Source organism: Palaemon carinicauda, chromosome 2 (genome assembly GCF_036898095.1).
Source record: "Palaemon carinicauda isolate YSFRI2023 chromosome 2, ASM3689809v2, whole genome shotgun sequence".
Taxonomy (NCBI): domain Eukaryota; kingdom Metazoa; phylum Arthropoda; class Malacostraca; order Decapoda; family Palaemonidae; genus Palaemon; species Palaemon carinicauda.
In genome coordinates this window covers 133124953-133136953 of record NC_090726.1, presented here as the reverse complement: position 1 = coordinate 133136953, position 12001 = coordinate 133124953, and positions in this window count along the sequence as shown.

The window sequence follows — 12001 nt, the reverse complement described above, 5'->3', positions numbered from 1 at the left end:
TACATAGTCATTTTTGTGGGTGAAATATTTCATCATTTATCTTTAGTGCTGGGATACAGGCTAGTCTCATACCGAAACTTTTGGCTTACGATTCACGTCAACGTTTTACGGCAGTGAGGCATAATTCTGTTGAGTAACGGTAAGAACACGTGGTGTTCCTTATTTCAATTTTTTCTTTTATTACTTTCGTGGGATATTATTTTATGTACATTTTTGAAAGGGATAATTTTTTTCATTTATATATATTGTGCAGTGAGTGAATGGTTAATTTTGTGTTAAAACTAAGTGAATTGAAATTTATGACATTTTAGGAAAAAACGTGGTCGACTAAAACACGTGTTAATTTCCAGTGAGGCATAATTCTGTAGAGTAACGGTAAGAACACTGGCATTCCTTATTTCAATTTTTTCTTTTGACAGTAAGGGTATATAATTTCATTTTATTACTTTTTCGTGGGATATTATATTTATGTACATATTTTGAAAGGGATAATTTTCATACGATTGTGTAAAATTGTTAACCTAAAGATAAAGGATTTACGATATCACATTCAATTTTCATTTTTTATTATTTCAGTCAGGGTATAGGATCATTTAGATAAAATATTTGGGAGTGTAATTTCTTAAATTCATTTTTTTTTACTAAAGGGAAAGTATGTGAAGGGGTTGATGCTCTTAACGAAGCATTAAGCAAACTCAGTGACATTGTTTTATTTAATTTATTATATTTTAAGTATAAATACAAACTGCTTTAAGTCACAGAGTTGCAAGTGGTGGTGTTGCAAGAACGCACCCACACATTTTTACAAATCCATTTTTTCTTATGACTAGAAGAGAGAGTCACACATCGTGGAGATTTCATTTTTTCCTCATGACTAGCATAGGAGGGTCACACATCGTGGAGATTTCATTTTTTTTCCTCATGACTAGCATAGGAGGGTCACACATCGTGGAGATTCCATTTTTTTCCTCGTGACTAGCATAGGAGGGTCACACATCGTGGAGATTCCATTTTTTTCCTCGCGACTAGCATAGGCGGGTAACACATCGTCGAGATTCCATTTCTTTCCTCGTGACTAGCATAGGAGGGTCACACATCGTGGAGATTCCATTTTTTTCCTCGCGACTAGCATAGGAGGGTCACACATCGTGGAGATTCCATTTTTTTTTCTTATGACTAGCATAGGAGGGTCATTCATTGTTGTGATTCCATTTATTTATGACTAGCATAGAGGGTCATCCATTGTTGTGATTCCATTTATTTATGACTAGCATAGAGGGACATTCCTTGTTGTGGTTCCATTCATTTATGACTAGCATAGAGGGTCATCCATTGTTGTGATTCCATTTATTTATGACTAGCATAGAGGGTCATTCCTTGTTGTGATTCCATTTATTTATGACTAGCATAGAGGGTCATCCATTGTTGTGATTCCCTTTATTTATGACTAGCATAGAGGGTCATTCATTGTTGTGTTTCCATTTATTTATGACTAGCATAGAGGGTCATTCATTGTTGTGATCCCATTTATTTATGACTAGCATAGAGGGTCGTTCCTTGTTGTGATTCCATTTATTTATGACTAGCATAGAGGGTCATTCCTTGTTGTGATTCCATTTATTTATGACTAGCATAGAGGGTCATCCATTGTTGTGATTCCATTTATTTATGACTAGCATAGAGGGTCATTCCTTGTTGTGATTCCATTTATTTATAACTAGCATAGAGGGTCATCCATTGTTGTGATTCCATTTATTTATGACTAGCATAGAGGGTCATCCATTGTTGTGATTCCCTTTATTTATGACTAGCATAGAGGGTCATCCATTGTTGTGATTCTATTTATTTATGACTAGCATAGAGGGTCATTCCTTGTTGTGATTCCATTTATTTATGACTAGCATAGAGGGTCATCCATTGTTGTGATTCCATTTATTTATGACTAGCATAGAGGGTCATTCATTGTTGTGATTCCATTTATTTATGACTAGCATAGAGGGTCATCCATTGTTGTGATTCCATTTATTTATGACTAACATAGAGGGTTATCCATTGTTGTGATTCCATTCATTTATGACTAACATAGAGGGTCATTCATTGTTGTGATTCCATTTATTTATGACTAGCATAGATGGTCGTTCATTGTTGTGATCCCATTTATTTATGACTAGCATAGAGGGTCATTCATTGTTGTGATTCCATTTATTTATGACTAGCATAGAGGGTCATCCATTGTTGTGATTCCATTTATTTATGACTAGCATAGAGGGTTATCCATTGTTGTGATTCCATTCATTTATGACTAGCATAGAGGGTCATTCATTGTTGTGATCCCATTTATTTATGACTAGCATAGAGGGTCATTCATTGTTGTGATTCCATTTTTATATGACTAGCATAGAGATTCACCCATTGTTGTGATTCCATTTTTTTAGACTAGCATAGAGATTCACCCATTGTTGTGATTCCATTTTTTTTTTAAGACTAGCATAGAGATTCACCCATTGTTGTGATTCCATTTTTTTAAAGACTAGCATAGAGATTCACCCATTGTTGTGATTCAATTTTTTATGACTAGCATAGAGATTCACCCATTGCTGTGATTCCATTTCTTTTATGACTAGCATAAAGGTTCATCCATAGTTGTGATTCCATTTTATTTCGTCTAGCATAGTGTCACCCATAGTTGTGATCTCAGTTTTCCTAACTAGCCTAGAGGGTCACCTACTGTATAGTTGTGATTCCAGTTTATTTTGTCTAGCATAGAGGGTCACCTATAGTTGTGATTCCATTTTTTATTGCGTAGCACAGTTGTCATATATATCGTTACTTGTTTGGACGCATTACAACCGGACAGCCTAGGCTCACCCATTGTCATGGCCCTGGTTTTCAAGTTAGGCTCCTGTTCAATTACTTGCAAGGCTTGCTATTTGGTGATAATTCTTTCTCGAAAGGCATTTTTCACAGCCTTTGTGCATTTTCCCCAGCTCCATCTTCATCCTTCCTTCCATGAGACTCTTGCGTAAGGCTAGAGCGTCTTTCCCCTCCTTGTAATTTCTTGCACGGTCAACATCGTACCTTATGCTGTTGAGTTTGTTCTTGTTGCTGTCTCCACAAGAAATTAGCAAAATGACTGCTGCTGAGATCAGTGCATTTGTGGATTTGGCAGAACGACAAGGCTATGAGGGAGAGGCATTACAAAGGTATGTGCGGGAACTCACGGATGAAGCCAATGCCAGGAGAAGAACGGAGCAAGAAAGGATGCAGTATGCGAGAGAAAGAGTGAGAGCGTATGAATTAAAGAAGCGGGAAATAGACACTCGATTAGCCCAGTTCAATAACTCGCTACCTCAACCTAATGGTGCCAACGACCAGCAGGACAACTGCAGGGAGAAACAGTGCATTGAAGGAGTCACCGAGGAACTCTCTACAGCGGAACTGAAGGCGACCATGTCCCAGCTCGGCAAGAAGTGTGAACTGGGGGCAGTGAGCGATCTTGCATGTGAGGGTTTCAACTTGCGCTTGGGTCACAAGCCCATGAAGGTGGTACAGCAAGTGCCCCTCCGGTGCATGAAGGCTGCCAAGCCGGCGCCCAAAACAGTGAGGATGCTTCCTGAAGGGATGACGAATGGCTCGGTGACATTAACCTTGGGGAAATACCTTGGCTAAGTGAGGAGGCCCAAGAGTTTTCCTCCTCCAGCAGTGAGTCTTAGCCTCATACGCCAGAAGTTAATTCTGGTGAAGGTGTGCTGTTTCCTACCACAGGGGATAGGGCTATTTCCAGCACCATGCCAGAGGTCTCAGAGGAGGGCCAGAAGTCCCCCTCTTCCAGCCATGAGTCTGAGCCTACTACCAGCAAATTCTCTTCAGACGAAACTGTGCTTGTCACCACCACTGGCGATGGGGCTACCTCAACCACTAGGCCAGAGGTCTCAGAGGCGGCAAAAGGGGAACCACCCATCAGCCCAGAGACCCCCAGGAGCGAGACAGAGCTCATCAGATTCCAGCATTCGGATGAGAGGCTGGAAGACTACAGGGCACCTGCCTACTCAGACGAGGCTGGAATAAGTATTCTTTTCCCTGTGTTGGTGAAGTACATAGGTTCCCTGACCCGGAGTAATCGCGGAAGTTGTTGTCGACTAACAATGATCGACCGTTCCATGCGCTGCCTCAAAGCTGTAACAACTAGGTTTGCTTATGCCAATCATGTGGGCCAGGAGTTCCCACTGACATTTCTAAAGGACCATAATCCTCTAACCTACTTGACTGAGCTATGTAATGGGAATAAAGGGCTCATGAGGTGGGGCATAGACCTCCAGAACTACAACTGGAAGGTCAAGCGCCTAAAGAGCTCAGATGAGAGAGATATGTTCCTATGGCATTAGTGCCCAATGCACGGTGCCATGTCCATAACGTAGCCATAGTCAGTAGGTTAATTTAGGTTGTATGGAAAAATTTTAATTGGCCTTGGTGTCTCCCCAGGTAGATAAACTTGAGGGGCCATCTTGGCATCATTAATTGCATGTAATGAATTGTTATGTATTTATTTTATCTCTTGCATATGATATGCCAATTTGTTTTAATTTTCATATGTCCCACTGCACTAGGTCACTTAACTTTACCCATTTTTGCATTTTAATTTTCAATTTTAATTTTTTCTTTTTGGTTGTTGCCTCACAGTCAGCATGCTTATTTCTATGAGGCACTTAAAGTTAATTTACTGTCAAAATAACGTAAAATTATGACCCTAGTTGCAGCTTAGATATTTATCCATTATCGTGGTGAGACTCACTGAGGGAGGAGTCATTAAGCATGGTGGCTTCAGACCTTGCTTGCAGAGTTCTTGTCCTGTTTTAGGACAAAATCTCTGCTAAAATGGGGGGCTATTAGTAATGGCGGCCATTGTGCCACCCTTCTACCAAACAAAGACCCCACCAGCAAAGACTTTGTCGGCCGGCCACGAGTTTTGGGACCCTACCCAGAGTCTCACCCCCCCCCAACCATCCTATACCAGTCTACTCCCCTTTGAAGTCTCATTTTTCAGCCATCCTTACTTAGCACGTGGCGATGTCAAGATCCCAGGAGAAAGAGGAGGCCTATTGATGGGGGTGTCGGGACACGTGACAAGGCCTGACCAATGGGACAACAGTCAGGCCAATCCCCCCCCTCCACTTGGGGGCAAAAAGGGAGCTGAGTCTGCCTAGGAGTGGCTGGGGATCCTTCTTCTTAACTCAACCTCCTTGAGGGAACGACATCTCTCTTCATTCCTCAAGACATCAGGGAGGCAGGACCTCTGTTTACATATCCTCCATAAGGGAGGAACCAGAGTCCTTTTTACTAAGGTAAGGTGTCTGATTTTGAGATCCTCGTTATCCTTACCCAACCTCCCATCCCTTCCTTATCACATCCCATTTTTCCCTTTTATCCTTTAAAGAAATGTCCTACCCACTGAACCTTTTAACCTATTCCCTATATCCCCCCGCATGTGCCGTTTGCTTCTATCCTTAATTAATTCACCCTGTGACAGTGTTGATTTCCATGTGTAATGTTTAAATCCCTAAGCTTTGCATTTTCATTTAATTTGCTTAAAGGTTTTAACCACACGACTTCATCGTGTTCCCAGCCGGTAGAAGTAAGTGTGCTGTTAATAATTTAATTTATTTCCCTTTCCACAAACTGGCGAACCTGCCAGGATTCGCTAAGACAGTAATTTCAAATTAATTTCATTAAAGTCAACTTCCCCCCCCCTCTGTCTTAATTTAATTTATTTCCCTTTCCAGGGAACGTGATTGCTGTGCTGGAGTTTCATTCACGGCCCACCAAACTCCACTCGAAGCTCCTCATGGCTTAAATTAAAATAGTTATCTGCTGTGCTCCCCTTTCATTTATTTTTATTTAAATATTATTGTAAATATATATATATATATATTGTCGGTATCCTTTGTCTTATTGCTGACTGGCGACCTTTTCCTATTGTTATTTTTTTGTTATGGCCCTTGAGTCCCTTAAGCAAGGCCGGACTCGAACCATGGGCCCGTAACAAAGTGAAAGCAGACAAAAAGAATAATATTTTTGTTGGTGGTGATATTTTAAATTTCTGAGGGATAACTGAGTGATCACAGACCAGCAACATCGCCACACCTAGCCACCATGTAAGATTCACTCAAGTCCCGTCATAAGTGGGGGCCTGACCGGGATTGATCTAGTCTTTTTGTTTGTGACTATTAAAGTACAAAGAAACTTGAGTGCGTTGTTTATAAAAGTGATTAGTATTTTTATTGACGGTTCTCTTTATTTTCTTACCAATCCAATCCAGCATTTCATATCTTCACACGTATACTGAATGGTTCTCTCACTCAAAATCGGTATCTGTAAAATAAAGGATAGACCAGTGATTAAATATTAATTGGTTGGGTTCTGTGCTATGCTTAGCCCTTCTACTCCTGCCTTATTTTACGAGCTGAAATTAAGGTTCTCTTCTGCCATAAACTACTTCTTACATGCATATTGTGCTAATCTAGATATCATGTTTGTGTGCTATCGTGAGACCTTCGATCACTAATTGATCTCGGCCTTTATGTTGGCCATCCAATTTCAGTTAATCTATTTTCAGACTGTGTATTCTATTTGCAGTCTCTTTAAAATTGTCTTGAGAAATTGTTGTAAACTTCATTATTTTTTACTAACATTTAGTTAATTCTTGGTGTCAAATGTGTCGATATTTAAATTAATGGCATAACCTAGTGTGAATATAAGACATTGATGTAATCTTGCTCTATGAACATTACTTGGGGTAATCCTTCAGAATGTCGTTTAATTTGGAGAAATTTATGAACGATATAAAAGGAGAAATTTTGAATTTACATTATGCCAAGAAACAGGAATTATTGTCTGTAGCTCAGAGATATGATCTTGAGGTCGATCCAAAATATATGAAAGCTGTCATTATTGGAAAAATCCTACAATTCTTAATAGATAAGGGAATCTTCGAAGATGATGATGAGGACGTTGATGAGTTGCGATCCCTTACTGGAGCATATGCCACCCCTGGAATAGATCCGAAAATAGAAAAGTTGCGTCTTCAAATACAATTGCAACAAGAACAACAGAAAACGGCTGCAGAACAACAGAAAACGGCTGCACAACAGCAGAAAACGGCTGCAGAACAACAGAAAACGGCTGCACTAGAACTTCAAAAGCAACAGGAACTATTGGCATTGGAGTATGAACACAAGTGTAAAGTGGGTGAACTAGAGATACAAAAGGAACAGAAGTCGGCAAATATACAGATTAAGCTGAAAACTGATGGAGAGATACCCAGTAAGTTCGACATACTCAAAGCTAAAAAGCTACTTCCTGATTTTGATGAAAAGGACCCAGAGGTATTCTTTACAACTGTTCGAAGACACTGCTAAAACCTTGAACTGGCCTCAGGAGCAATGGGTAATGGGTGTCAGAAATCAGTTCAAAGGTAAGGCAGCTTATGTAATCTCTCAGATGGTTAAAGTAAAGGAGTATGATGTGATTAAAAAGGCAGTTTTAGATGTTTATACCATCACAGCTGAAGGTTATCGGCAACAGATCTGCCACTCTTACAAAATGCCTTCACAAACTTTTGTTGAATTTTGTAATGACAAAGTTAGGCAATTTACAAAGTGGTTGCAAAAGACAGGTGTTTCAGATTTTGAATCCTTAAAAAATCTTATCTTAATGGAAGAGTTTATTAGGAAATTGCCAAGTAACATTGCTACCTTCATTCTCGAAAAGGGAGAAACCAACTTGTTGAAAGCAGCCAGTTTAGCTGATGATTACTACTTGATCCATAAAACATTTAAACCATTTAACAAGTCTACCTTTTCTCCATCATCCACAGCATATTGTTCCTATTGTAAGCAGGAAGGGCATCACATAGAGAACCCTAATAGGAAGGATAATAAGAAAACATTTCATGTTGCTGCTCAAGAATTTGATGGGGACGTCTTCAAACCTTTCACTTGTAAAGGCACCGTGAATGGTATTCCAGTGACTTGCTTACGGGATACAGGATCCTCCCAAACTGTGGTAGCTCTGCCCTCACAGGACTTCAAACTGAGACATGAGTATGTTACTGTTTCTGACCTCAGTACCACAAAATCCATGCCTTTGGCAGAGGTGAATTTACAGTGTCCTTACTATCAAGGTAATGTTTTAATTGCAGTTTCACGAGATCCTTTGCCTAGTTCATCTATCCAGCTTTTAATTGGTAATGATCTTGCAGGGGCCATTGATGCGAGAAAGGGAGACCTAAAAGAAAATAACAACCCAAAATACAGGAAGGTGAATCCGTTCTTAGTTTTGCAACTCGCATTTTTCGGGATTGCGATTCGTTTGCTACCCGGAGTGCCAATCTCCCAGAAGGTGATAAAAAGGCAATTACCCTTACACATATTCGCAGATTAGTGAACCCGTATTTATGTGGTTATTTGTTCGATGACAATCGCTCGTTAGCAGACGTAGTGAGTGCGATACAAAACATTTTAGACAGTCTGCCAGAAGAAAATAGGACTGGGAATAATGGGGCCGATTCCGAGAAGTTGGCAGCCATGAGAGGAAGTGGACCCCCGAAGAGAGGTAAGGGGGAATGCAGTCAGCAGATTAGCGGTGTCTTCAGATGTTGGCACTGTGGGGAGAGGGGCACCGACAAGTGGAATGCCCCACCCAAGGATCCCCCCACTGTTACACTTGTCCGACCTATGATCATTTATCTCGAAAGTGCCCAGCAAAAAACGCCCAGGGCGGGCGGGCTGGGGCGCATGCACACCTAACCCCGCCCAACGTCCGAGGAAAAGGGAACGCAGGAAGGGGGAAACGAAGCAGTGACGACAGACGTGACAGAGCAGGCACTGGGACCTCCATCGGTACCCCCGACCTCACCCCCGCAGCACTAGGGAGAGGACCAAGGGGCAGCGGTATGGCGGCAGAGGTCATTAACCCGTGTTCGATATCTCGTAATGACCGGCTGGGAATGCTAGCAGTTCGGATCGACATGCAAGATAAATCCATACGAGCGCTGATTGACACAGAAGCCAGTGTTTCATTGATTGAAAAAAATTCTCCTCAAATCCACTACAGCCAGCGGCATCCATTGTTCTTGACACGCCAGGAGGAAATAAACTACACATAAACCATAGATCAATCGTCCAGTTCAAGGTGGGGTCTGTGAAGTTTACACATGATTTTTTTGTCTTGCCCACCTTGGGAATTCCAGGAATAGAGGCTATATTTGGAATAGACTTTATATTTGATAATCAAATTTGCATTTTTGGGGGAAAAGATACAATAACAGTAAAAGCAGGAGGGTACATTTTGCTGATAGAAAGTCATGAGGCAGTAAGTACGTGTGTTAGCTCGGAGAGACATTTAAGTAAGGTATCAGCTATACCTGAGAGAGGTGAAGTGTTGTCCCCCCAAGTCCCTTACGAGCATATCTATGACCCCATGTCGCCCTCTTGCGGAAAGAACCAAGGTAGTTGTTAAACCCCATGACAATTGGGCCCATATGATATTAGAGGGCTTGACAGAAATTAAAGAGAACAAAGCTGATATAACGATAGTTAATTTGTCTAATAAAAGAGTCGTTTTAGGAAGTGATTCTGTGCTTATAATGGGATGTTGGGAGCCACAACTCTAGCCCGCACAGACGAGCGCACTCAGAATTTGATTATGCCAGCGCTAAAATTATGTCCCTCAGAATATCAGCCTGTAGTTAGTCACATTGTCAATAATTATTCCGATGTAATTGCAATTGGAGATGAGGCACCCGGGAGGATTGATCGATTTCCTTTTAGCATTGAAACTGGGCAGGCAGAACCGATCAGGTTAAGGCCTTCTAAGGTACCCATTCATTTCCAGGGAGAGATAGAAAGGGAAATTAATAAATTAAGGGAACAAGGGATAATCGAGGAGAGCGAATCCCCCTGGGCTTCTACAATTGTAGCTATTAGGAAAAGGATGGCTCGGTAAGATTATGTGTTGATTATAGGAAATTGAATGCAATCACTAAGGATAATGCATTCCCTTTGCCCTTAATCGAAGAATTACTTGTGAAAGTACGGGATAGCAAATATTTTACAACTGTTGATTTCAAATCTGGATACTATCAAATACCCATTCAGGAAGACAGTAAATGTAAACGGCATTTATAGCTAACGATCAATTATTTCAGTTTAATTTTCTTCCTTTCGGTGTTAAAAATGCTCCAAGTAATTTTTCTAGAGTAATGATGGCAGTTTTGTCGCCCTTAATTGGTCATAATGTTCTTGTTTATTTAGATGATATCATAATTATAGGGAAAATGGCCGAAGAACATAATAATAATATTCGTAAAGTTTTAGAAGCATTGCGACGTAATGGTATGAAAGAATTTTTAGGTCACATAATAACCCAAGAAGGTATCCAACCCTGCCTATTACAGATTTCCCCAGGCCACGTAACTGTAAGGAAGTAGCTGGGTTCCTTGGGCTCGCTGGGTATTACCGTAAATTCATAAGAGGTTTTGGAGAGATAGCAAGACCCTTAGGTGCTTTAAAGAAACAAAAAGTAATAAATTGGGGAGAGGAAGGAGAAAGGGCCTTTAACCATTTGAAAGCTGCCTTGACTAGCAATGAATTACTCGCTTATCCTAGATCTGACAACAAATGCGAGTAGCGTAGCTATTGGTGGCATAGTTTCTCAACGAGATGATAAAGGCAGAGAGAGACCCATTTGTTTTGCTTCCCGGGCGTTAAAAGGGGCCGAAAAGAATTATAGTACATTCAACCAACAGGCTTTGGCTATTCTTTGGGTTCTAGATAGGCATCGGTTCTTTTTATTAGGTCAGTCGATTGAGTTGCAAAGCGATCATCGCCCCTAACGTGATTTGTGTTATAAAAGTGATTTGACCTCTCGTCAAGCGAGACTGATTGAGAGACTGTTAGAATTTAATATAAAGGGTTTTCACCACATAGAAGGTAAGGCTAACAAGGTAGCTGATGCTCTCTCTAGAAGTGCAGTAATAGGAGTAACAACCAGGGCACAAAAGAGGAACGAAGAATGTAACCAAAATGGTGAAGACCCCCATCATAATAGAGAAATTAGAGAACAGGATGACAGTTCTCGCAATGTACATGCAGTAGACGGGAGAGAAAATGAGAGAGTCGACTCGGGAGAGAGAGAGAGAGCCGACTCGGGAGAGAGGGAGAGAGAGAGAGCCGACTCGGGAGAGAGAGAGAGAGAGAGAGAGAGAGAGAGAGAGAGAGAGAGAGATCCGACCCGGGGGAGAGAGAGAGAGAGATGAATATATGTGGATGACCGAGGACATGACCAGGGGTGTCCAGAATGAATGACCTGATGATGCAGGTTTGATTGACTTGGGAGGTTGGGTCATAAAAGAAGTCCGAGAGGGACAGAAAAAAGAGGAATGGATGGAAAGAGTGCGAGCAGTGATTAAAGGGGAATCGGAGAGTTATCCGTCATTTCTGAATGTCCCTCGTGAGAAATTTTTTATTGAAAATGATGTCTTATATTTTCCTTACGAGAAGAGGGGAGGGAAATTTTGTGCACGGGTAGTTCTTCCTCCCTCTTTAATTAAACGAGCCATCCACATTGTACATGCAAGTCTGTATGCAGGGCATTTAGGGATTGATAGAACATTAAGGAGAGCACGTGAATTCTTCTTTTGGTTAGGAATGAAAAAGTCTATAGAGAATTATATAAAAGGTTGTCATGCTTGTAACTGTTTCAAAGAACATAAAAACACTGTACCGGACGCCAGAAAGTGGCCGATAGTTCCCATTAAATTCTATAGAGTGCATATGGATGTAGTAGGACCATTTCCTACTGGGTTAACACAACATAAGTATATATTTGTATTTGTGGATGCATTTACTAGGTACACTCATACTTACGCAATGTTGGATAAATCTGCAAATTCATTAGCCCAGGCGCAGTGCTCTTTCATTACTAGGTTTGGTTGCACGAAAAT